This window comes from Ambystoma mexicanum, chromosome 1q (assembly GCF_040938575.1).
Source record: "Ambystoma mexicanum isolate Mex_15411 chromosome 1q, UKY_AmexF1_1, whole genome shotgun sequence".
NCBI classification, from domain to species: Eukaryota; Metazoa; Chordata; class Amphibia; order Caudata; family Ambystomatidae; genus Ambystoma; species Ambystoma mexicanum.
Window position 1 is genome coordinate 270,600,122 of NC_090922.1, and position 26,654 is coordinate 270,626,775.

The 26,654-nt window shown below is 45.3% G+C and overlaps 1 protein-coding gene across 1 annotated transcript in view; it reads left to right on the forward strand.

Annotated features, from left to right (window-relative positions):
- LOC138527461 (arylamine N-acetyltransferase, pineal gland isozyme NAT-3-like) overlaps positions 1 to 26,654 on the forward strand; it is a 351,083-nt gene that overhangs the window by 263,902 nt on the left and 60,527 nt on the right. The window contains exon 2 of the mRNA XM_069638629.1: positions 14,190 to 14,290. The gene's annotated coding sequence lies outside the window, so the exon portion shown is untranslated. The remainder of the gene's footprint in view (positions 1 to 14,189; positions 14,291 to 26,654) is intronic.

Sequence of the window (26,654 nt, forward strand, 5' to 3'; positions counted from 1 at the left end):
TATGTTTGTATGTTATATATATATATATATATATATATATATATATATATATATATGTATATGTATATATATATATATATATATATATATATATATATATATATATATATATATATATATATATAATGTGTTTAAAAAAATCTGTAGGTTCCACAGTCAAGCTTTATTGTAAGTCTCTTTAAGATCTTATAGAGCGAACTACTGGGTCCCATCACCCAGGCTGACTTGTCTTCAACTGACACAGGGCGGAACCTTGACACAACATTCACTCACTAACATTACGCTATAGCACATCAACATTCCCTCAGCTCATGCATACCTTGCAAGTACAACACAACAAAAACATCATAGTCATTCCTCAAGACCTCTTGCATTTGCAAGTGAATGAAAGCTAGCATCAAGTTAGACACCACGCTCACTTAATCCACAATCAAAACATTTAATTTTTGCAGTATCTCCTTATTTCAGGGCATGCGCAAAACATGTGTATCATTCCCGCATTTACCTCTCCACATTTAGGACATGTTTTTATCCCGGCATTCTTAAATCGTGTAATCCTCTGAGGGGTACTATACGCCCTGTAGGTAACATACAACTGGATTTGCTGCAATCTCGTATTCCTAGACACTTTTTTGTGATACCTCTGGACTCTCACCCACAACCCATCACCCATAGACTCCCCGGCTTCCTCCTCCCAGTCTCGTCTCGACTGAAGCACCTCTTTACCCACCCTGGACATAAGCAATTCATAAAGTCGGGAGACCTCATGTCACCCGTCCGACACGTCATATATTGTTTCTATTAGCGTGTAGGGCTGGCCTTCCAGCATTGTACCTGCCCATGTGACTTTTATCATGCACACCAGCCTAGTATAAGTGATATGTTGATCCCTGTGCAGGATGTCAACGTGTCAAATTCCACCGCCCTCCCATCTTGCCATATATCACCTAACGTAGCGATTCCCTTTGGTTCCCAATCTCTGCAGATTGTCTTCTGCAATTGCTAATCCACCCCTGACAATGCTACTAACGGTATCTGCGGGGAACACGGGCAGGGTTCTCCATAGACGGGCAAGCCCTCTGCTATACCCGCATACCCATATCTAACATTCTCGCGCACTCCCTTCGCTGTAATTCTGGTAACCAGATCCATTCCTTCAAAAAGAAGGGGGCACAGTCCGCCTGCAGTAATCTAGACTCCAGTGTTGAGTCGTCTGATAACCACTTGGCCACATATTGCAATTGGCTAGCTAGGAAATACATCTCGAAGTTTGGCAACTTAATGCCCCCTCTGTCATATGTGTTTTGCAGTTTCCATAGCTCTATTCTGTTCCTACTGTTGTGCCACATAAAACCTCTATACAAGCTCGGGAGCTTGACAAAGAATCGCTTGGGTATCCTGTAAGGTATGTTCCCGAAGAAGTGCAACAACCTAGGGAGCACCACCATCTTTAGCAATGCCATTCTCCCCATCATAGTCAGGGGGAGTTTGGCCCAGAACTTCAAGCTGCGTTCAATGTTAGTCACCAACCTCTCTGTGTTGTGCTTGTATTTGACCTCGGTCATATGATATATACCAATCTGACTTGTTGGGGTTCACTGTTATTCCAGAAAGTGCTGTGTGTCTGTTCATCACTTCCGATATGAATTCTAGATTTTCCTCAGGGTATCTTGGATACAAAAGCATATGATCAGCATACATTGATATCAAGTGTGGCCCTCCCTTTGTAGGAATTCCCACTTCCCCATAATGTTGTCTCAAATATATCGCTAGGGGCTCTAGTGCTAAGATGAACAACATCGGGGACCACGGGCATCCCTGTCTGGTGCCCCTACCCAGTTGCCTCATGTCAGAGATGACTGCTCCCGTTTTAACTCGGGCCAGTGGCGTGCTATATAGCAGTTGCACCCACCTCAGGTATACTGGTCCCATCCCATATCCTTTTAAGGCCGCTATCAACCAAGGCCACTTGACAGAGTCGAAGGCCTTCACGGCGTCCAGTGATACTATTGCAACCTCTTGTGGATCCCTTTCCATTTGTTCAGTGATATGATGGAGTCTCCTGAGGTTGTCCGGTATGTTCCTGTGTGGGACATACCCGGTCTGATCGGGATGTATTAACCTATTAATGACCTGTCTCAGCCTGTTTGCCAATACTGCAATAAGTATCTTGCTGTCCTGGTTGAGCATGGACAGCGGCCTGTTATGATCCTCAATCCATGCTTGGCTTATCAGGCTTTAGGAGCGGGATGATGATCGCCTCCCTCAGAGATACCGGCTGTAAAGACCGGAGGTGGGTGTCTGTATTTCTGCTCTGTATATGGTAGAGGAGAGGCACAGAGGACCCCAGACAAGATTCTCTATTATTGGTACGTGGTTGAGCAATCAAGGCCTAGCTTCTCAGGAGGTGATGCGGGCTGGTTCTTAAGTACAGTGTAGTCCCCAAGCACCCACAAAGGAATGTCCGCACGCTGTATTAGTTAAAACACAGTCTTTATATAATTAATATTCAAGGTTATGTACAATATCACGATAACTCAACTTTGTAGTCGGTTATCTATAATGGCAAATATACAGTTCTGCATGGTACCACAATTACTATTAGATCTCTTTAAAGAGTATCAACTGTACGGTTCAATGTCACACAAATCTGTTCGTAAGGGAAACCAACAATAGATATAAGAGGAAAGCAGTTGGTTAGAACAATTGGCAGAATACTGGCCCCGTTACCTAGACACAGTTCTGTGTGGAGATCCCTCCCACCTGGGCAACCTGTAGAATAAAGATATATCACAAGCCCAGTCCATATATTGTACACAAGAGACTTTCCAATAGTTCTGCAACCCCAAAATACCTGGCGTTGTAGGTTCCTCGTCAGGGAATCGACGGCCCTTCTTGAGTGTCCTCCCTTTAAGGCAAGAGTCACGGGTCGTCGAACGTCCGACGAGAACAGGGTGAGCTACGACGGTGAAGTGGCAGCTTCTTTCCTAGCTTTGCTCGTCTACGGTGAAGCGTACAAGTCCTGCAAGGAAGAGGCATGCCGGAACCTTGGTGTCGATAGTTCAGGACCGCAAAGAGTTTGAAGAACTGTGGCCCAGCAAGGGTGGCGAGTCATCGGCGTCTCTGTGGTCTTTGGGTGGCGGGAAACCCACCGGCGGAAGCTCCTCGGCGCATCGACAGCCTGGCCTTCTTCGGCGGGATAAGGCAGGCGGTGGTGCGGACGAGCGCGTCCGTGAATTGAAAGTTCTTAGGCAACGGGAGCCCGGCGGCTCCGGTCGGCGATGGCAGTCATCGTCAGTGGCGTACAACAGTCCGGGTGCTTCTCTTTGGGATTCCGCAGCAGTCCCCGTCTCCGGTCGGCAGCCTCTCGTAGGTCTGTCTACCAGGGAGCTTTGGCAAAGATCAGCTGGTGCACGATGGTCCCTCGTAGCTCGGGAAGAGGGTGCCTTACCAGGTCCTCTCTGGGTCAGTCCTTGGAGGCACAGCAGCTTTCAGATTGATGAAGAAGGGCAACAGCAATTCTTCTCTTCCAGCGGGGCTTCAAGGTCAATTTTCAGGTTTCACTCCAGTTACTCTTCGGAGTTTGGACTTCAGCTTCTGAATACTTCTGAACACGATTTCTAGCAGTGAGAGGTCCCCAGATATACTGTTGATCTCCCATTCATTCTTTTGGGTCACACTCGAGCATCCAATCACTACGAAGGGTATTCAGCAGTCTGTCAGCCAATCAGGCGCACAGTGCATTCAGGCCATTCTTCTCCATCCAGACACTCACAACACAGAATGTGGATTCGGACAAGTACCACGCCATTCAACACTACACACTGCATTCATACCAGTTTCGGGCAGGGCTGTGTCAGTGATTGTGTCAAACACCAGAAACCAGACATCCACAACAAGAAGTGCATATTCGTCACACACTCCATTCACCCAGGTCCCACCCATTCACAACATACGGTCGGTGAGAAGGTTCCAGCTAGTCTGGTCGGCACTTCCCCACACTACCATATATGGAACTTCCACCCAACAGCAAGTCAGGGGGAAGGGACAGAGTCAGGGCTTCCTGGGACTCCGGGAAGATCAAGGTAACAGGCGATGGAAGGCAAAAGGCCACGGGGGCCATCTTGGCTCCATCAGGAATCTACCGATTCCAATGACAGGGCCTGGGCATTCCAAAATGGAGGATACTCGTGGCACCAGTCAATTCAGCACGGAGCTGCCACCAGCCCGTACCCTGCTCTGTACTCCTACACTAGGGGCACAGGATTGTAACCCCACCCATGGGTGCCATAAGGGTATCCCATGGGTCTGTTCACCAAAACCAAAGGAGAGAGCTGCACCACCAGGAGTCCCACATGAACTCCTGCGCGGAAAACACGACAACACACAATAAAAAGCAGTAAAGGACAAGGATACGGAGGCCCTGTCCCTCCGATGCATTTCCAGCATCACACCGGCAATACCCCTTTCTCCAATGCTTCATTTAGCATTGCCAGCAGCGGGGGGAGCAGCTCTGCCCTATATGTTTTATAAAACTCACTAGGGAGTCCGTCCGCCCCGGGGCCTTACTGGTGGGCAGCTGCTTAATCACCGCCTCCAGTTCCTCCAAGGTAATTGGGGCCTCTAGGTTCTCCCTATCCAATGTCTCCAATTTGGGAAGGCCAATGTCTTCCAGTGTGTCTATTATATCCGTCTCTGACTCTCTGCTAGTGTCCTCATACAGTTTCTGGTAAAACTCTACAAAGCTATTGTTCACTTCCCCTTGTGTATCGAGTGCTTGCCCATCCTTGCCCCATATTGCTCTGATAGTTTGTCTAGGCATTTCACATTTGTATAACCAGGCCAGCAGTCTGCCCGGCTTGTCCCCCCCTGCATGCTGTCTTTCTACATATTTTTTACAGTTCAAGTTACTCAGCGTCTCCCAGTATACCTCGCAGTCCCGCTGCAACCGTCTAATAGTCTCAGTCTCTTCAGGGGTGTGCTTGCTCTTGCGCATAATTCCCTCCAGTTTCTTCTCTGCTTCCTGTAATTCTCTAGTGATTCTGCTTTGCAGCCCTTTGGATTTAGACATTGCCGCTCCCCTCACTACCACCTTAAACGCCTCCCATAATGTACCAGGTGACTCCACACTCCCAGTGTTATATTGGAAATATTCTACTATCTCCTTCTTCAGGACCTCTCTAAACATTACATCTTTCAAGGCCTCTGCTCTAAGTCTCCACGTCGGGATCTTAGCTCTGGGTGGTGAATACCGCCGCTCCACGATTAATGGCGAGTGGTCAGATAGGACTCTTGCCTTGTAGTCCGAGCGCACTAGCTCACTTGTCAGCTCTGACGTGGCAAACATATAGTCCAACCATGTGTATAGGTCTTGTGGTGCCGCGTACTGGGAATATTGCCTGTCCTGTGGGTAGTGCATCCTCCACATATCCACCAGGTGACAATCTCCCAGTAGAGTTTTTGTAGTGCCTTGGCCGCTGGGGTAGGTTTCACCACCTTCCTGTCTGATCTATCCACAGTGGGATCCAACATACAATTAAAGTCTCCTCCCCATATAACAGCCCCCCATATATGGGCTGATCCTGTCATATAAGGTCTTAAAGTAGCTCACTGTGTCCTGGTTCGGTAGAAAATATGTGTTAATGATACTCAGCTCTCTATTTTCCACCAGACCTTTTATCAATACCATCCTCCCATCCGGCTCAATGGTGAACTGTAACAGCTTAAAGCGGACATGCAGAGCTATCCACGTGATAACTCCCCTAGAATACACTGAGTATGTCACTCCAATGGTGGTGCCTCTCCATTTCCTTCCCACTATCTCCTGCTTATCTCTCTTTAGGTGAGTTTCCTGTAACATGGCAATATCTATCCTCTGTTGTCTCAAATACATCATGACCTTGTTTCTCTTCAAGTAACTATTGAGCCCCCTGACATTCCAGGTAACTATCTTCAGGTCTCCCATCTTATCCGTAACCAGCCCCACCCTTTACCTTCCTAGTCAACCAGTCCATATGTAGTGGCCTGCAGATGTAAACTCGTACCCCAACAATTAACATCACCCCAAACCTCCTGATAGCCTAACCACCCTCAACCCAACCCAGCCCAAACTATAATACCTTCTCAATCTCCCCAACTCCCACTCCTCCCCCGACCCCCAACTTCTGCCCAGCTCCATCCTTGGAGCTCAGGCAACCCCACATCTAGCCCTTTCTTGGCTCAGCTGTACTCGGGACACATCAGGGGGCTATCGCCCCACTGTCGATTCAACTACTCCAACTACTGGGAGTAGAGTTGTGTGGCCCTTGTTTCTCCCGAATAAACCTTCCAGTATATCGCACGCTCTGACTCTTCCTGATGTTGCCTGCTTTTATGTATATTCTAGTCCAAAGAGTCCACATGATGAGTGTGTAAATGGAAACCTCTGCACCATATGTGCATGCCCACTATACCCCCTCCAGTTTCTACCGCTACATTGACAACGGTCTAAGCAATCAATGGTCCCACACATGTTCACTTATCTTGTTCACCCCGATCCGTGTCATCCGTGTCCACTGGGCTGCCTTGTGTGTCCAACCGACTCGCCGCTTCCACCGGTGTCTAGAAAAAGAAGGCCTTAACTTTGTGTAGGACCTTGAGCTTTGCTGGATACAAAAGCATGTATTTAAAGCTAGATGCTCTCGGTCGTCTTTTCACCGCCACGTAGCTGAAGCGTTGCCTCTGTACCAACATAGTGTAATCTGGATACGCTGTGACAGTTGCTGATGCTCTGTCTATCGTTCCACCCTTGCGATAATATTGCAAGATCTTTTCTCTATCCCGCTAATTTAGAATTTTAGCAATAATTGCTCGGGGAGGAGCACCCGGCTGTGGCTTCCTGATCTGGGCTCTGTGCGCCCTCTCGACTACAAATCCTTGGGTGAGTACGCCAGCATCTATTTCTTGGATCAGCATGTCCTCCACATACTTTTTCGGGTCCGAGCCCTCTACCCCTTCAGGCAGCCCTACCACTTGAATGTTGTTATGTCTTGCCTGTCCTCCGCCTCTTCTGCTCGGTTTTCCAAGTGGCGCAACTGTTGCAATATGTGAACCTCCTTGGCGTTGGCAGTACTCTCCTCTGTGTTCATTTTTACTACAGTTTCTAAGCCGCACGAACGTTCCACCAATGCTTTCACATCTTGTCGTAAGAGGCTGACGTCCACCCCGACCGCATTAATCTTGAGCTCCAGCGCTGTCTTCAGTTCGGCTACGGCTGCATTGATCTTTATCCCCCACGAGGATTTCAGCTCTGTTATGGCGTCTAGGATCAAGCGATCATCTCGCGGCGAGGTTGCCGTCCCATGTGCGTCATCTTTTACCTGTGTGAGCATGCTCAGAGATTGAGGTGGTCTAGTAAAATTGTCCATTGTGGGCTGTTTCCCCTTAGCTTTGCTACTTTTGAACGCCATTACTCTCGTTATCCGCTGGCTCTGAGTGCCTGCCTCACGAAGTCTTGTGGTTCCACTGCCGAACAAGACAATGGTATCAAAATCAGTAAACCCGGATGATATTCCTATTTTCAATTTATCATCAAAAGAGCTGACAGAAATTGAATTAATCTTATTGTCCAAGGGGCTTTCATATGTTCCAGTGTCTAAAGTGGATCCATTCAAGTGTGAGATGGAATTGCAGCGTTTCTTTCGAAAAATCCGACTTAAACATTATTTTGAGGTATTTGTACCAAGTACATCAACTGGTAATAAACAAAGTGTTCAAGAGCAAGAAGAGGTGAATAATATCACTGGTTTAAAACTGAAATCACATTTCACACCCCCCATGCATGTGTGCCCCCTGGAAATTCTGACCTATGAAAATATAGTGAGGAAACAAGTGCAGGAGGCCATAAGAAAGAGGAACTTCCATCACGACAATTTGAATAAGGGCAAACGCCAACAAATTTGTGTAATAACCCCCATTTAACAATTAAACCGGCGGACAAAGGGGGCGGAATTGTGATAATGGATACCCAAAAATATGAAGAAGAATGTTTAAGACTCTTGGGAGATGCTAAGTCATACAAAAAACTGGACTGTGATCCCACAAAAGCACTGCAAGATGAAATAGTGAATTTGATGAAATATGCAACAAATGAGGAATGGATGAGTGAAGAAGAACGATTATTCTTATGTAAGATCAACCCCCGAAAAGGGGCATTTTATGTACTACCAAAGGTACATAAAAATGCTAAACATCCACCGGGTAGACCGATAGTCTTGGCAATTGATTCATTGTTGGAGCCATTGTCTGTTTACACAGAGTTTTTTCTGAAACCATTTGTTGAACAGATGCCGGGTTATATGAAAGATACCACCCACATACTCCTCATACTTGAAAATGTGATCATGGAACCAGGAGATATTCTAGTGACGATGGACGTCGAATCATTATATACGTCCATCCCACACTTGCCGTGTCTGGAGGTATTAAGAACTATTCTCGACACTAGGACAAAACCATTAACTCCACCAACAGGCTTTATCTTGGAATGTGCACGTTTAGCAATGTGCGAAAATTATTTCCTGTTTAAAAAAAGCCTATACAAACAACTAAGAGTTGTAAGTATGGGCGCGACTTTTGCGCCCGATGTGGCAAATTTGTATATGGCGGATTTTGAGCACAAATTTGTTTTGGGACCCTCAAATGCCTTAAAACAACAACCGTTTGGGAAAAACTTGATACTGTGGAAACGGTTTATAGATGATGTGTTCTTTGTGTGGAGAGAGGCCAGGAGATTCCTTGGCATCTTTCCACCTATGGATAAATGCATGTGACCCTCACATCAAATTTACAATTGAATGGAACAAAATCAGTCTGTTTTCTTGATTTGGTGATTCAAAATAAAGATAATCATTTGGAAACGACTCTATACCAAAAGATCAGATAGAAATACACTTTTGCATTACCAAAGCTACCATCCTGTTGGGTTGAAATTAAACCTACCATATGGACAATTCCTCCACATTAGAAGGAATTGTACATAAAAGACAGAGTTTGTGAACCATTCAGTGAAGTTGAAGGACAGACTAATTGAGAGAGGTTATCCCAAAAAATTGGTTAAACAACAGTACAAATGTGCGCTCAATACATATCAGGACACCTGTTTGGTACCCAAGATTAAAGAAAAGAACAGATTGATTTGTGTATCTACTTTCTCCCCAATAAGTAACCTATTAAAAAGGAGTGTGAATAAGAACTGGCACCTGGTTAAATTTCCTGGGAATCTGGCACAGAAACCGATTTTTGCGGTTAAACGCAACATGATTTTAAAACAAAAATTAGTGCACACCTGTAAAGAGTCAGAAGATAACCAAACAGTGATGAACCAATGGGGGTAGAACCCTGTCATAGGACATCACAAATGTGGCCACTGTGTGGCATGTCAATTCACCTCGACAAGAAAATCCTTTGAATATGGTAATAAGAAGGAATGGGTGTTGAACAGCCACACCAACTGTTTGAACAAAAATGTTATATACATTATTCAGGGCCCATGTAATTTAATATATGTTGGCAAGACAATGAGAGAGGTGCGCCTAAGAATATCGGAACATCATTCTTGTATCAGAAATAAGATACAATATAAACCTTTGGTAGAACATTTTTGGAAAATGGGACACACAGACAAGGACATCAGGTGGTTTGTTCTTCAACAAATCAGGACACCCATGAGAGGGGGTGATATGTCCACCATGCTATACCGACAAGAACAAAGGTGGATTCATTCCTTGGATTCAGTCAAGAATGGTCTGAACATTTCCATTGAGTGGAATAAACTGGTCACAGGATAAGGACATTCGACAGCCAGCAGAGCTATACACCAATATATGGTTGTAGACTTATGCCCTTACCACTGGGAAGCGGTGCTGTGCCGCATATATATGGAAGTAACATCTCTACATATACCCGTGTAGATGGTAGGACATGATGAGGTCAGAAACTATCCGCGTGGATGGGAAGACATTATGTGATCAGAACATACCCGTCCTACAGGTGAGCGGTGCCATGTCGCATATATGAGAGGCTCATAACCCCACAGTCTCCATAATGAAATGGGGGGGCAGGATGTGGCCGGAAACCAATTGTTTCTGTTTGCATAATGAGTAAAGACTCCTGTTTTCAACTCGATCGGTATGTGCTCTTGATACAGTTAATATGCATTGGCCACCTATGGATGGGAATGATGTGGTGTTCATTTCCCCACAGTCAGCACTAGACACTTATGCGTCATGGGGCATTGTTGGCCCATAACTAAGTATACAATCTTGGGTTTATATGAGGGCACATTGCGCCCCAGCAAGAAGGGAGGCATGACCTGGATCATTTCCGTGGTTATGCTCGTGTTTAAAGCACAAATGGGTTTAGAGGTATTCATCTGCCCATGGCGATAATACTGTCAGTGTAAACTGTTTAGTGAGGACACTACACATCCTAGAATACTTGGAGTAGGCAGTCCTTTGTTGCTGTCTGTTACCTTTATGAGGTAACCACGCCCACGTCTGTTCAAGAGCGTTACTGGACAGCGTTACTGGAGAGCCGTTTCCAAGAGCGAACATATCACACGTGCAGCAAAAAAGAAATAATGGTAAGAATGAGCTTGTACTTTCTCCTATTTCAGAGGAGTTGCATTTGTATAATTAGATGGACATAATCCATATTGAGACCACACGTGCCATTGGAGCACCCATTGTAGGCATATTTGCCAGTACGCGTGTGATCCAAGTGTGTAAACAAACAACACGGCGGGACTATCCATCTTGACCTTGCCCAAGAAGGCGCGCTAGTTGTGATATGTGGTTAAGTTGAGCCATTTGTACGTGGACCGGAGTGTTTGGCGATGTGGGGCGATGTAGACTCATTTGGTCAATTGAGCAACACATTATGTGGGCGTTTAATTACCTCTATGGTTAGAACAGAGGAGAATTGAGTGCATACTCCAAGTCAGGCAACGAATTGAGATACCCACTCGCCGATTTTGTTCGTAATGGGACACGTGTGAGTGAACAAGAGAGTCGGTTTAGTTGATATAGAAAAAAGTGGTCAATATATTTAACTGTTGGGCAAGAGAAGAACAGATAGGGATAATGACATACCATGACAATTGTGGGTATGTGTGGGAACGTATATACAAGAGTGATGTGACTTCCCCCATATTCCTCCTTTTTTTAGGAATATGAATCATGGGCACTGTTGAACCTGTGATTTTATGGTGGCTATGGAGAAAACCATGCTACGTGTCTAGGAATAGGTGAGATGACTTTACCATTGGGCTATTATATGTAATGCTCTAAAATTAATTGGTCTACACATATACTCTCTGTGTTGAATCCTAGAAGACAAGAGAGGCTGTCCTTTCCCTGAAACCTTGAAAACTAGGGAGAATAAAGTGGAAGGTGTTGATTTGTGCACAAGAGACCTTCATACCTGAATATTATATCAGGTAAGCAGGCGTGTTGTTGAGCACATAGCCAGGAACATAATGTTGATATGTCTGTCATTAGACGTATGAGGGAGGTCCACTGAGTTACCTTGTCCTCCTTTTCTGTTACAGTTTTGGTATATAGGAATCCATTACCGCTGTAGGAAAAATTCCATTGCTGACACGTGACTCCATTATTTTCTGTGGAGGTGAGTGCCAGTATGTATATACATATATTGAGATATACACACAAGATGTATCTGTGTCTAGTGAAATAAGAGATCGGAACATTGACACGTATATTTTTTTGTTTGTAGATAGACGTTTGGACGACATCCCCCACGTTTTTAACAACTCGGAGTGGTCACATTAGAACCATCCGTCTCCTGAAGAAGGTCACCTATATTGATTGGCCCAACTTGAGAGCCTTGACGACCGAAGCATATGTCGAGCAAAAATTAAATAAGCGTGACGCTATTTGATGTTTTTGTATTAACACTCACTGAAAATACTAAGGGGTGTTGTAATGTATGTAAAACTGAGTATTGAGGAGGATTGATTATTGTATATTCTCTGTGAAAGATTGAAGTATTGAATGAGGTTTTGTGTGAGGAAATGAATGGTGTTATATGAATGTGCGTGTCGATAATTCTAATAAGATTTTGTAAAGCTGTTCATATAAATAAATGTATTTTTGACATAAGTTGATGTCAAGATAAATGTTCTGATTTCATATGCTAATGCTCAATTTTTCTGTTTCATGATACTGAGCCTAAAGGATCCTTGCCATTATAGGCTTCCCTTATTTAGAAAAAAGCTTCAGTTCCTGGCCATTGATCGCCGTCCGTCACTATGGGCGTCCTAGATAGGCTTCCAATTCTGTGTTTTGCCCCGAGGGGGGAGGTGGTTCCTGGCACTGGTCAACTGTACGTGTTCCACTAGGGGCCATGCGTGGCAGTGCTAGCTAATAGTGTGATAGGCTGCCTTGCCCGTGCTGCTCCAGGGTAGCCTATGTCTCCATGTCTGTGGGGTTACTGCCCGCACTCTATGTTCCCGAGCCGATCCTCATCTCATTGTCACCAGTTGCTTAGGGTGCTTGGTTGATGCAATCTTGTGTGTTCTGTTTTATTAATCGTGACAGGAGCCTAGTTACTGTGTTGTCCCGCGCACTCGCCGCTGTGCGGGCCCACATTTCGGCAATCAATTCCAGTTCATGTCTTTGTCAACACCACTCCCCTCATTAGGCTGCACCACCCTGCAGTTATCGTAGCCAGCCTCTTGTGCCTGTTGTAGCACTGTCTGGCTAGACATCCAGCACCTCCTTTTATAACAAGCAGTAGTCCTGTGCTTGCATGTGATCGCCTGTGGCTGAATCCCTAGTATGTTCTGTGTCCCGGTTTCCACTCGAGTGCTCCTTCACCCTCCAAGTTCTTGGGGTGAATCTCGCCTCCAAACACTGCATGCCCAGGGCCCTAAAATCTCCTCAGCATGTGCATCATTACCGCTTCATCTGGCGACTTTCCATTCTCGATAGCCCCTACAGCTGAGTGCATGCCCGATGTGGCCAACAGTGCCCTTCAATTGCTGTGTCCGTTTTCGTAGGGGTACACCTGCGCCAACCGAATTATCTCACAATCCTTTGTCTCACTGATGGGTGGGCGCCATCATGATTCCTCTATACATTCCTCATCCAGCCGCAATATAATAGTCCCTCAGTGCCGGCGTGGCTTATCCAGCTGTGTTGTCCCAATGGGACCCCTCTGTCAATCGAGCTCCAGCTGTCCTGTGTGGCTCTCGTCTGCGCTCTCACTCCCCCTCCTCCTTCCGTGGGCTTTGTGTCTCTATGTGCCTTTGTTCTTGCGTTCGGAACTATGTTTCACTGTTCCTGCCACTCAGCACGACTCTCCAGGCTGCCAGAATGTTGCAAGCAGTGAATTATGCGTACGCTGTTAGTGTACTGCGGCCGACTCCCGAAGCTGCAGTCTTCCACACGCTATGTGTCTCCTTGTGTCTTTGTTCTTGTGTTCAGGACCATATATCACTGTTTGTTCCGCTCAGCCCTACATTCCGGGCTGCCACAATGTTGCCTGCTATGAACTGTGTGTACGCTGACAGTGTGCCACGTTCGGCTTCAGTAGCTGCAGTCTCCTTCACCAGTGTCCTGGCACAGTCCAGCGCATCTGTTTATTCAGTTGTCAGCGCCATCGTCCTTATTCGGACATGTGGCCTCCTACACTTAAACATGTAGTGTTACTACCAGGAAGCATATTTTCTCAGCGATCTTCTTCCCCCACATCCTCAGCATATTCCGACCTCCGTGGCTTCACTTCAGCTCGTCAACAGTTTTGTATTTTCCCCGTATGTGCACGGATCATTGTCGTATCACGGGAGTCCACGGGATCAACGACCTACTCCATGGCTCTGTAGCCATGCCCCCCCTTCTCCCATATGTTCGTTACACTGAGGTCCTGTTAAATTCTTAGCACAGTTGATGCATGCTGTTCATGATGTTCATATTTGTGTACTTACTTTTGCTAGCTAGGATAGATGGCTGGGTTGAGGGAATGCTGCTGATTGAGCACAGAATGCAATCGATAGGTCACATGTTTGAATACCATTGAGGTGGAATCAGGATTTCATCCATCTGTGATTGACCAGAATTAGGACCATCACATTTCGGGATATTTTTATTCTTTTTAATAGCAGAGAGCTGAAACCTATGTTTTTCTTGCAGGTCCAGCGGCTTATCCTGAAGCCAAGCAAAGGCCAGAATTAATTACTTGAAGTTGCGGGTGCTTCTGTTTTGGTGAATTGCATTGCATCTCTTCAGATTGCGTGAGTACTGTATGTTGGAGACAAATCAAAGCTTGTAGGTGGTTATTCACCTACCCATTGATTGACCATGTGTAGAAGTATAAGGCATTTTGCAGGCACTGCTATTAAGATTGTTTTATGGCCGGTCTCTTGGTGACTGTTGTGATACATCGCACTAACCGCACGGAAAAGGGTAAAAAAATGATCAGCTGCAAAAATAACCGATGCCCAGCTACTTTTGCCCCATAGCGAAAATCAAAACCTGGCACCCATGAATATACATACGCACAGTAAGTGACCATGGGCCTCATTACACGTAGTACGGTAAACCATGGTGCTATTAGCACCATGGTTCATGCCGGTAATTTACCGGTACCGCCTTGGAGGAAAGGGGAATTACTGCCCTATTCCAAGGTTGGGAAGGCGGTAATTCCGCCTTCCTCCATTGCCCTTCCCCATTCCCATTTTTGCCCCATAGGGCTCCATGGGAATGGGGAAGGCGCTAATTACGGTACCATAAATTGCGGTACCGTAATTAGCACCATGGTCCCTTTGCGGGTCCCAACTTTAACGGCTGTTCTAGACCAACCGTTAATGTCGGGTCCCGCAAAGGGACCTCGCAGTAAGGTGGTAAGGGTTTACCGGTACCGGTGCCCTTACCGGTACCGGTAAACCCTTACCGCACTACGTGTAATGAGGCCCCATATATTTTAAAGTGAAATATACAAATGTAGTTCAATTGACCTTCTCCTTAGAAGAAAGTGCGCAAGACAAAATAGCATTGGACTTTTAAAAAAAGGTAATGAACACCGGAAAAAGAACCTGAGAGAAGAAATCTTCCAATAAATATGCTGGCAAAGTATAAAAGGTGTTTGTTCACCTTTTAAACTCAGCAATCTCTAGTAGAATATTCAATGGAAAACAAAATCCCAATATGAAGCAAGTGCTTGTGGTCTTGTGGGTAAGCGTCTGCACTGGGAACATGACAATCTGCTCAAGTATTTGGATACCAGGATTTTACTGAAACATACCAACCTAAAAAAAAACAAGGGGTTGCATACGTCCCCAAAAAATAAAGTTACGCTGTCCACCCACATGTGTCTTTTACTTGTGCCCTGAAAAGCAGCCACAATCAGGGGAAAATAACTCAGGATTGCAAACTCTCTTGCCACATCGTGAGCAAATACATCGTGAGCAAATACTCGTGACTTACTTGCCCTCTCATCGTTTCCCCTCCTCAACCCCATGTCTGGCTTTCAACAATACTCTGCTTTATAAAGCTAACTTGAAAAGTACACATACCAAAGTGTCACTCAAATATATAAATCCTTATAGCACTATGTTAGGAAAAAGTGTATAATTGTGGTATTATTCCCACCATCTTCACTGTGAGACTACACATACCAGAATGCAAATCAGCAAAAGGCAAAAAAATGATCTGAGTGCAAAACTTTCAAGGACTGACAGTACGGTTTTAAAAAGAATAATGTCTGTGCGTGTGTTATCAGATATTTAAAACTAAGAAGACACAGCATTCAGGACTGTGGACTGTCTGCCATCCATACAGTAACCAGGACCGACCCTGCTTTGTTTCAAAGCGACAAAGGATCCAGCCCCGTTAGCACTTTTTCTCTAAGTGGTCTTGTAAGGTTGGCTCATATATTAGGCAATGTGGCCTTAGGGGGATAACCCCTTCCTCTCTTTGAAGCTAAGCAGGGTTTGTCCCAGTAACTGCAGGGATGGGAAACCCACTGCTGTTGTAAAAATATTTATTTTGTTTATTATTAGTGACTGGGAAACTACAAATACCAGAATGCAATTCAGGAAAAGGCAAAAAATTGTTAAGGTGCAAAACATTCAAGGACTGACAGTAGCATGGTCTAAAAAAAATAATTCAGATGCCCCTTCGGTCAGTAACCGGGACTGACCCTGCTTAGCTTCAAGGCACAGCTGACCTTGCTTAGCTTCAAAGTAAGGAAAGGGCTGGCCCGTTCCTCTAAGTGGTCTTGTAAGCTTGGCTCATTTATCTAGCAGCATGGCCTGAGGAGGCTTGCTCCTTTCTTACTATGAAGCTAAGCATAGTCTGTCCTGGTTACTGCATGGATGGGAGACCTGGATGACAATCGAGTCACTGGCCAACCATGGCCAGTGATTTTTCACCCCTGACGTCACTATACCTGTAAAAATATCTTTAAATAAAATAATTTAAACTGCAGGTACTGAACTACACATGCCTGTGGTCATCTGTAGTCCTTTATAGCCGCGAATATGGGCAAAATGGCAGAAAAAAAGTGTTCCTGCCCCCAGCACCTCACCAAGTGTCCACCTCATTGGTACCAACCCCCCTGATGGCCTCCTGCCCTCCCTTCCCCCCCACTACACACGCTGCTTCAGTGACGCAGTTATGGCCAAGGCTACGGAAAGTTTTGTGCTGCAAACTCAGTCCCCAGACCCCCTGCAACTCCCAAATGTCACTCTGTGCCCTCTAGCCACACCCCCCCTGATGGCATTTGTATGTTTTGTTACCTGCAAATAGATTTTTACTGCATTTAATTTTCCCATAACCTCGGCTATAGCCACAAATATCTCGCATCGAGATAAAAACAAGATGGTGGTCGTTCCATTTCTGAAAACCATGATCCAGCAATGCACCATGGGAGATATTTCAATTTTTTGGGGGCAAGGTTGCACCCTCTTCTGTCAAATATTTAAATAACTACGACACAGAATAACCCCAAACCAAGCAAAGCACTCTTTTTGAACGCTTCTTGCCCAAGTTGTTTCAGACCTGTTGCAAATCCGTCCAGTAGTAGTTTGGGCTGTGCGCTTTGGCGGGTAAAAATTGACCTTTTCTGTCTATGGGATAATGAATGGTTCCTCTAAGTGGTCTTGTAAGCTTGGCTCATTTATCTAGCAGCATGGCCTGAGGAGGCTCGCTCCTTTCTTACTATGAAGCTAAGCATAGTCTGTCCTGGTTACTGCATGGATGGGAGACCTGGATGTCAATCGAGTCACTGGCCAGCCATGGCCAGTGATTTTTCACCCCTGACGTCACTATACCTGTAAAAATATCTTTAAAAAAAATGCAACCGCAGGTACTGAACTACACATGCCCGTGGTCATCTGTAGTCCTTTATAGCCGCGAATATCTGCAAAACGGCAGAAAAAAGTGTTCCTGCCCCCAGCACCTCACCAAGTGTCCACCTCATTGGCACCAACCCCCTGATGGCCTCCTCCCCTGCCCTCCCTTTCCCCCCACTACACACACTGCTTCTGTGACGCAGTTATAGCCAAGGCTACAGAAAGTTTTGTGCTGCAAACTCAGTCCCCAGACCCCCTGCAAATCCCAAATTTCACTCTGTGCCCTCTAGCCCCCCCCCCCCCACCTCTACCCTTATGGCATTTGTATGTTTTGTTACCTGCAAATAGATTTTTACTGCATTTAATTTTCCCATAACCTCAGCTATAGCCACAAATATCTCTCGCATCGAGATAAAAACAAGATGGTGGTCGTTCCATTTCTGAAAACCATAATCCAGCAATGCACCATGGGAGATATTTCAATTTTTTGGGGGCAAGGTTGCACCCTCTTCTGTCAAATATTTAAATAACTACGACACAGAATAACCCCAAACCAAGCAAAGCACTCTTTTTGAACGCTTCTTGCCCAAGTTGTTTCAGACCTGGTGCAAATCCGTCCAGTAGTTTGGGCTGCGCACTTTGGCGGGCAAAAATTGACCTTTTTTGTCCATGGGATATTGAATGGTAAGTAGGCCGCACTTTTAGAAACAAAATGATTGTTTGACGCTTAATAACTTTCTTATCTTTTAACAAATCTTTACGAAACTGTGTAGTCTGGGGGCCCCCACAGACTTTTAATCGCTTTTGAAATTTTGTTCAAATCCGTAACTCGAATCGAATGTTATTAACAATAGAATTTTGAGAGGTTCCTATGTGTCTCCGAACCACCTTAACTATAGGGCGGCGATAGCCACCCTATAAAATATGTGTTTATATATATGTGTATGTGTGTGTTTATATATTACATGGCCTGTGGTAGCGGCCCAGTAGGGTTAAGTTGCTAAACCCATAGGAAGAGCACTTTTTGGGTGGCTTATAACTTCGCTCCCTCTGAACGAATCCTCACCACACTTTGCAAAAAAGCTATATGGCCCGCTCTGAATTTTTCTGCAAAGTTTGTTCACGTTTCGTCAACGGGGGGAAAGTTATAGGAGGGCCCCAAAATTTCTTTTTTTTTTTATATAGACTGGATGAAGAAACACTTTGCTCATGCCTACAGCACAAACCACTGGACGGATTTCACCAAATTTGCGGCAGGAGCGGCGGATTGGTCCCGAAAGTGTGCTTTTGTTAATTTGGTGTAAATCCGTCCAGTAGTTTTTTTAAAACGACCAAAATGTAAGTAAACTAAATTAGTGATATCTGTGTCGTGTCCGCAGACTCACTTCCCTGTTCGGTCCGCGGACAGGACTCTTATTGGTTTAGAGGGCAATGTGGTGTCTGCAGACATTGTACTTGCCCACTGATTGGATGGTGAAAAGTGTAAAGTGCGTCAGATTTTTGGAAACGCCTGCCATCTTGGATTCACGGACAGCGGCCGGTGGCCCCGGACATCGTGGTAAAATCATGTTAAAATTGCACTTTTCAAACTTAAATAATCTCTGGGGATGTGAGGGGTGATGAGGATAGGATGGGATATGGCTGCAAGAAGCAAAAAAACAGGTGTTTTTCCCCGCAAAAGTCAGCGAACAGTCCGGAATGTTCACGGACAGTCCTGTGAAGTTCGCGGACACCTCTGCATTACAGGGTTGGTGAAAAGTAGTTCTTGGATGGCTTATAACTATGGCACGGCTTAATTAAACTGCATGACATTTTGCACTTATACTCTTGACCTGATTCCGAATAGGTCTGCAAGGTTTGGTGGGATTCTGTCAAGAGGGGGCGAAATTAGAGTTGGGGTCCCAAAATAATACAAAGGCTTATAAATGAGGTACCATTTGACAAATCTACACTTCAGTTGGGGAACTGATAATAGATGTAGGTATAAATGCCTTTGTGGGATTTTGTAAAGAGGGGGCAAAATTAGAGGGGGGTCCCAAATTATTTTAAAGACTTATAAATGGGGGTGCCATTTGACGAATCTACACAAAGGTGTGCAAAAACATTATAGGACTAGATATACATGTTTTTGCGTTGTTTGGTGGGATTTTGTCAAGAGGGGGCAAAATTAGAGGGGGGTTCCCAAAATATTGTAAAGGCTTATAAATGTGGTGCAATTTGACAAATCTACACAAGTTTGCAAAAAGATTTGAGATCTAGATATGAATGTTTTCATAAAATCGGAATGGATTTTGTAAAGTGGGGGCAAGGTTATATGACTATTGTATGTGCATACATTTGACACTTTTAAAAACTAAAACATGGGGGGATTTCCAGCAAACTTGTGCAAGGAGCATTGGCAAGGATCTTAAAGCATGTTTTTGCAAATGTGCCCATGTTTTATTTTTGAACAAGTGTCATAATGTAGGTACAAAAAATAGTGACATACCTTTTTGGTGACTGAGGTACAGCCGGTAGCCATGGGCAGTGGCCAGATTGTCCGGGTCATGGAATAAGTTCATGATCCGGACAATCTGGCTACTGGCCATGACCACGAGGGACAACACATAGGGTTAAAGTGGCCATGTCCACCTAGGACCGGCTTTGTGGTAAAATTGTTCGAAATTGGGATAGGTTTCAAAGGGAAGAAAAATGTGCTCGTAGTAATTTGGTCATAGGGTTCTCTCTTCGCCTTCTGCAGGCTGCCATAGAAAGTGAAGAGGGGCCCTGTATGGAACCCCCCCTTCCCTTTCCATAGTAGCCATCTTGGAAAAGGATTTTCCCTCCTCCGGCGTCCCGGCATAGGAAGAAAAATCCTTTTTTAGCACCCTGGGTTCCCGCTTTGGGAACCTGGGGTGCTAATGGCCTTCATCCCTCATTACAGGGGCTGGAATGGGGGGATATTGGTCCGGAGACCTCGTTATCCACCCTTACTTCGCTTGGGCTGATAACTTGGGCTGCTGGGCCGGTATCCACCATTCCAGTCCCTGGAACAGGGGATGAACGCCACAAAATTCCCATTAGCAAACCACAAAATGCAAATGGAAATGTTGGAAAATCTTATTGAGTCTACGTACTTTAGTGAGAAATGTAAAGTAGATGGAGTCTATAAGTTATTTTTTAGTTCTATTTTTTAACTGTGAACGGTGAGAGCTTAGAACGAAAGGTGGGAAGGGAACTGAGGGAAGAGGCACCAAACACTAATGTGGAGGGACAGGTGGACAGGGGAAAATGTTGCGCATGTGTTATTTCTAAGGTAGGGGGCAGTGTTTCTCATGCTCCTTGATTACAGCTTCAAAAGCACTTCGAAAGTGCTTCCCTCTGCAGAATGTTTTGTTGTAGTATGTACAGAGGACTGTTGTCTTCAACAAAAATGGATCAAGAGCCTCTTTTTGTTGCTTGCAAGGTAGCTGGTAGGGTTTTGTGTCCCACAGAAGTAGGCTGTGTGGTTACAGTATTGGTTGAGGAAGATGAAGTGGAGGAAGACGGCCTCCTATTTGCTAAGAAAGGAACAACCTTTCTGAGAGCATTGCAGACATTGGATTTGGTGTGGCAGCACATGGAGGAGGTCCCGTAGGATTACTGTACGGGGAGTCTGCGACTGAATACAAAGTTGCACTCAGCGCATTTTACTTTGGTAGCTTTAGCCTTTGGTACATTCCCAACAGTGGTAAAGAACTGCCACACCCATGATTCTCTCTGGGTGCTAGAGGTAGGCACTTCTTCTATCACATTTTCTTGGTCCTCTTCATGGTCTAGGAAGTACTGTGCTTTTTATGTTTTGAAGGTCCTCCATCTGGTGGTTGTGGTGGCTCTTGGGGAGGAGGGATGGCATTAGCTGATGCCATTTTTAAGATGAATAGCAGTTTTGCAAAACAAATTCCAAGTATGTACTGTGTACTAGATAGTTAATGGATAATGAGTAGGAATAGGTGTAGGAGCTGTGCAAGGGAAATTATTTTGAAGTTGAAAGTTCCTAGATCAGTAGAAAATGCAGTTCCGAACTGTCCACGAAGCACATATCTTATCGCAAAGTGCAGACTGGTTCTTGGACACGTCATCAAGCCGCGTGCCAGCGTATGGTCATGTGGCACTGTGCGGAAGGTCCGCAGTGAAGTCAGATGTTCGTAGACGTCTACGGATCCAAAATCAGTTGAAATAGTTGCAAAAAGTGTATAGAAGAGTTAAAAATTATGCCAGAAGGAGGAAAATGGCAGAGTTTTAAGGTGACACTTTGTAAATTGGATACAACAATTGCTATATTGAGTAAGTATGATATTAGTAAGTTGTGGGAAAATAGCATGCACTGGTAAAAACACATGAAATTCACTGAAAAAACTTTGTTAAAGGGACGTTATGGTTACAAGTAAAACCGGAAACCCCCAGAAATTCGCCAGTTATGGTAAGCTAAGCAACCATAACTCGTGCCACCACCGTGCAGTGCTAAGACTAACACCCAGGACATCAAAGATGACATCACAAATGTCATTGATGACATCACTGGTGACATCACATGTGAAATTGATTTTGATGAAAAGTCCCTACAAGGGGGTCTGTTTATATTGTTGGTAACAAGATGTCAGGGGTGATCGGGAGACCTATCATGAACTACTTAATCTATTAAAGAATGTACTCATCTTTGATGTCCTGGGTGTTAGTCTTAGCAGTGCACGGTGGTGGCAGTTGACAAATAAACCCTATTCCCAACGGGGCTCCCCAATCTCTAGGAGATTTGTGGACCAGGGTGCGCAATGTTCCTCAAGCTTCTCAAGGCGGACAGTCCTTGTTTTGGGGCCAGTCACAAGGCCAAGGTTCCTCGTGCAATTTTCAAAGAAGTAAAAAAGGGGCAGACGAAGGGGCAGACCCTCACCTGGGAGAGGCTCAACCCCTCCCAAACAATGATACGCCATTTCAGGTGCCCTCCCATGCCACTCCAGTAGGAGGCCAAATTTCTCACTTTGCCCATGCATGGGAGGGGATGACATCGGACAAGTGGGTGTTGTCCACCGAGACAGGCGGGTATTGTATCAAGTTGTTACAAAGACCACCTTACCGCCCACTGAGACAGAAGAAAATGACAGCCGAAGAACAAAGCATACTGCTGGAGGAAATAAAGGCGCTGCAAGAGAAGGACGCCATAGAGATCATCCCGGCAAACAAAGTAAACCAGTGTATTTATTCAATGTACTTCCTTGTGCCAATGAAAGACCTTACTATGGACCCAGTACTAGATCTGCACCCTGCAAACAAATATATCAAACCCCAAAAGTTTCATAAAACCACGCTCCAAGAGGTGATTCCACTCCTGAAAAGGGGAGACTACATGGCGACGGTAGATATGAAAGATGCATACTTTATATTTCAATCCACCCTGCACACGGAAAATACCTGTGTTTCAGTATGCCGGGAGTACACTACCAATTCAAAGTACTCCCATTCGGTATTGCTTCAACACCATGAGTATTCACAAGTGTGCTCGCAGTAGTGGCAGCATACCTGCGCAGAAAGTCTGAGTATACCCTTATCTGGACGACTGGCTAATCACCGGGGAATCTCCTTAAATTTGCAAATCAAATACGCAAAAGACAATAATCATTCTCTTCAATCTGGGTTTCTCCATCAAGGAGAAGAAATCGAGTCTAGTCCCCAGCCAAATAAAACAATGTATATGGGCTGTCCCAAACACAAAGGAGATGCTGGCTTTACCCTCAAACGAGAGAGTACAAAATATGCTGTTGCAGTTACCTCACTACAAGGTTGGTCGCCAGATAACTGTACATGAAGGAATGCACTTGCTCTGGATGATGGCCTCTTGCATTCACTTGGTTCTACACACGTGCCTGCGTATGCTTCCCATGCAGGAATGGTTAGCGAAACAGTGGTCTCAGGCAAGCAGACAGTGGGATGATCTAGTGGTTGTTTTGCTAACCCTGATTCTGGATCTTTGCTGGTGGTCCAAGGACAACCTGTTAAAAGCAAAACGTTTTTCGCGCTCCACCAGCACAAGCAATCCTAACTGCAGGCGCCTCACTCGCCGGATGGGGGGGCCCACTTCCTCCACCACACAGCCCACAGCCAGTGGACACACGCTACTGCCCAAAGACCTATCAACTGCCTAGAACTCTTGGCAGTCCTCAAAGCTCTTCAGGCCTTTCAGCAACATCCCAAGGGCCAAACAGACAGGTTCTCACAGACAGCACCACGGCCCTATTCTATCTGAACAAGCAAGGAGGCACACACTCTCAAAGCCTGTCCAAGCTATCCCAAAATATATGGAAGTGAGCACTCAATCGCAACTTGTTCTTAACATCTCAACATATTCCAGGGGAACTCCATTCTCTGGCAGACACTCTAAGCAGACACCCTCTACCAGAAGAACATGAGTGACAACTCAACAGATATCATAGACAGAATATTCTCACTATGGGGTCACCCCCCATTAGACCTGTTCGTCAAAAACCTAAACGCACAATGCCCAGACTTTGAGTTCAGGTTTCTCCAACCAGGGTCCAAGGGGAACGCCCTGTCGATTAACTGGTCAGGGAAATTTACTTACGCTTTCCCCCCAAAACCCAACAGCACTCCTGAGCAAAATAGTGCACAAGATGCACCAGGAAAAAGTAACTCTGATCCTGGTTGCTCCTATGTGGGCGAGACAGTGTTGTTTCCCACATCTGCTCAAACTAGCGTTGTGCGACCCAATTAAGCTCCTGTACCCATAAAACATGTTGACACAACACAAAGGGGCATCCCTCCACCCACGCCCACAATTAATGAACTTGGCAGCTTGGCTCCTGAAGTCATAGAGTTTGGCCACTTGAATCTTCCACAGAGGTGTATGGATATCCTTAAGGAGGCACGAAACCCCAACACCAGGCACTGCTATTTTATTAAGTGGAAGAGATTTGTGATATGGTGTACATCACAATCACTAAACCCAATAGAATGTTCTCCAGCTAACATTCTACACTACATGTTTTACCTACTAGACTCCGGCCTAGTATTTAATTCCATAAAGATGCATCTGGCTGCCCTGTCGGCTTACACTACTTCACAGAACAAGGTGTCCTGGTGAAAAGTCTCAGTCATTAAAGCATTCATGGAAGGGGTAAAGCGGCTATACCCTCCAATTTCCAACCCTCCTCGCGGTAGGAATCTCAATGTTGTGTTCTCCAAGTTCATTGGTCAACCCTTCGAGCCTATGCACAAGGCCAGCCTAAAACATCTTACAAGACTGAAGGGGAGGATAGCTCAGCGGCAGCGTGCTCGCCTTGGAAACCAGACGACACAGAACAACACAGGTTTGAATCCCGGGTCCGCGCTTAGAAACCTTTGGGTATTAAGCGTGTTATAAATAACCTATCATGTCATATCATTCCTAGTAGCTACCACCTCCATAAGACTAGTCGGTGAGCTACAGGCTTTGACCGTACAGGACATCTTTTTCATTATACACAAAGACAAGGTTGTCCTCGGAACACATCCTAGATTCTCACTTTAGTTCATTTCAAAGTTCCATGTAAACCAATCCATAGAACTTCCTACCTTCTTTCAAAATCTATCAAACTCAGCAGAAAGAAGCCTCCATACACTTGATGAACGGAGGGCGGTCTTGTAATATGTGAACAAAACAAAACCCCTAAGGAAAACAGACCAACACTTTGTTTCCATAGTGCCTGGTAGAGAGGGCGATGCCATATCACAAAACGCCATCTCCAGATGGATAGTCAAGTGCATACAGCCCTGCTATTCTCTTTCCAAGAAAGTCTTACCTTTCACCCCAAGGGTACACTCTACCATAGGTGCTGGAGCTACCTTAGCTTTCATTGCAAACGTTCCTCTAGATGCCATCTGCAAGACTGCTTCATGGATTTCCATCCATACGTTCACAGAGCATTACTGCATTGACTCACACTCTAGAGCAGATTCACAGGTGTGACAAGCTGTCATAAAACATCTCTTTGCCGCTGTACCTTTTAACTTCCCACCTCCTTCTCCAGATACTGCTCGCTAATCTATGCAGAGCATGTGATCTAAGCAGATCCACAAGCTCCAGAAGGGATACATTACTCAACGTAATTGTATTTCTGGTGCTTGAATCTGCTTAGATTCACATGCGCCCACCCTTCCTCACCGACTGGAGTAGAAGGCGCATAGATGTTTTCTGGGTTATCACTGTTTCTGCTTTATCAGATCTGTACTCACGCTACACTTCATGCAACCTCATGTCAGAAACAAACAATCTGAGGGACAGTGATGCGTGAAAGACCATGGGTTCAGTACACGTCACACTAGGGTTAGTATTACTAAACAAGCCCTGCCAGCGTCCGTTTTCAAGTTTCAAAAACAAATGTTGTAATACTCTGCGGCTTCTGCTAGATGTCAGAGTTTGCAGAGCATGTGAATCGAAGTAGATACAAGCACGTGTGTGTGTGTGTGTGTGTGTGTGCGCGTGCGTGCGTACGTACGTGCGTGCGTGCGTGCGTGCGTGTGTGTGTGTGTGTACAGATTTTCCCGAAAACTCATGCCAGGAGTGGAGGCTTTGTCTCGAAAGCGTGCTTTTGCAAATTTGGTATAAATCCGTCCAGTAGTTTTTTTTTAAATGGGCAAAAAGTAGGTAAAAATAAATGTGTGATATCTGTGTCTGGTCTGCAGCCTTGCTTCCCAATTCAGAGTCTGTGCACACTATGTGACCAATCAGAGTGCATCGTGATGTTTGCTGACATCGTTTGAACCCGCTGATTGGTTGTTTGAAAACGTGAGCTGTGTCGAGAGTTTTTGAAATGGTCATCATAGTGGATCTGTTGACAGCCACTGTAGACCGCGGACCGTGTGTTGAGGAAAAAGTCTGGAAAACCTATTTAGTGTTAATTTGTGGGCGAAAGAGGCTCTGAAAGGGTGGGTAGCTGAAAAAAGTGGATAGGGGGCTGTTTTTATTGGTGAACAAAAGCGTTGCAGGTCCGCGCTCATCCTTACTGTCCCCGGACTACATTGGGAGTGGGGTGGTTCAGTGTGAGTCTTGTAATTTCAAGGTGTATTCTATGTACTTATTATATGGTTTAATTGTATTGTGCTGGATATGGCTAATGTAGGTAGAAGGGCTGCCCTGTGCAATGGAGTCTGCGGACCGGGCCATGTCATCCGGGTCTTTTTAAGGATGTCCTGCATGGAGAGAGGACATTGGGGGACTAGCCAATCACTTTTTGTGGGTCTGGAGGAGGAGGTGAAGTGTACAGGTGTACAGGGTATGAAGTGTTTTTTCTTT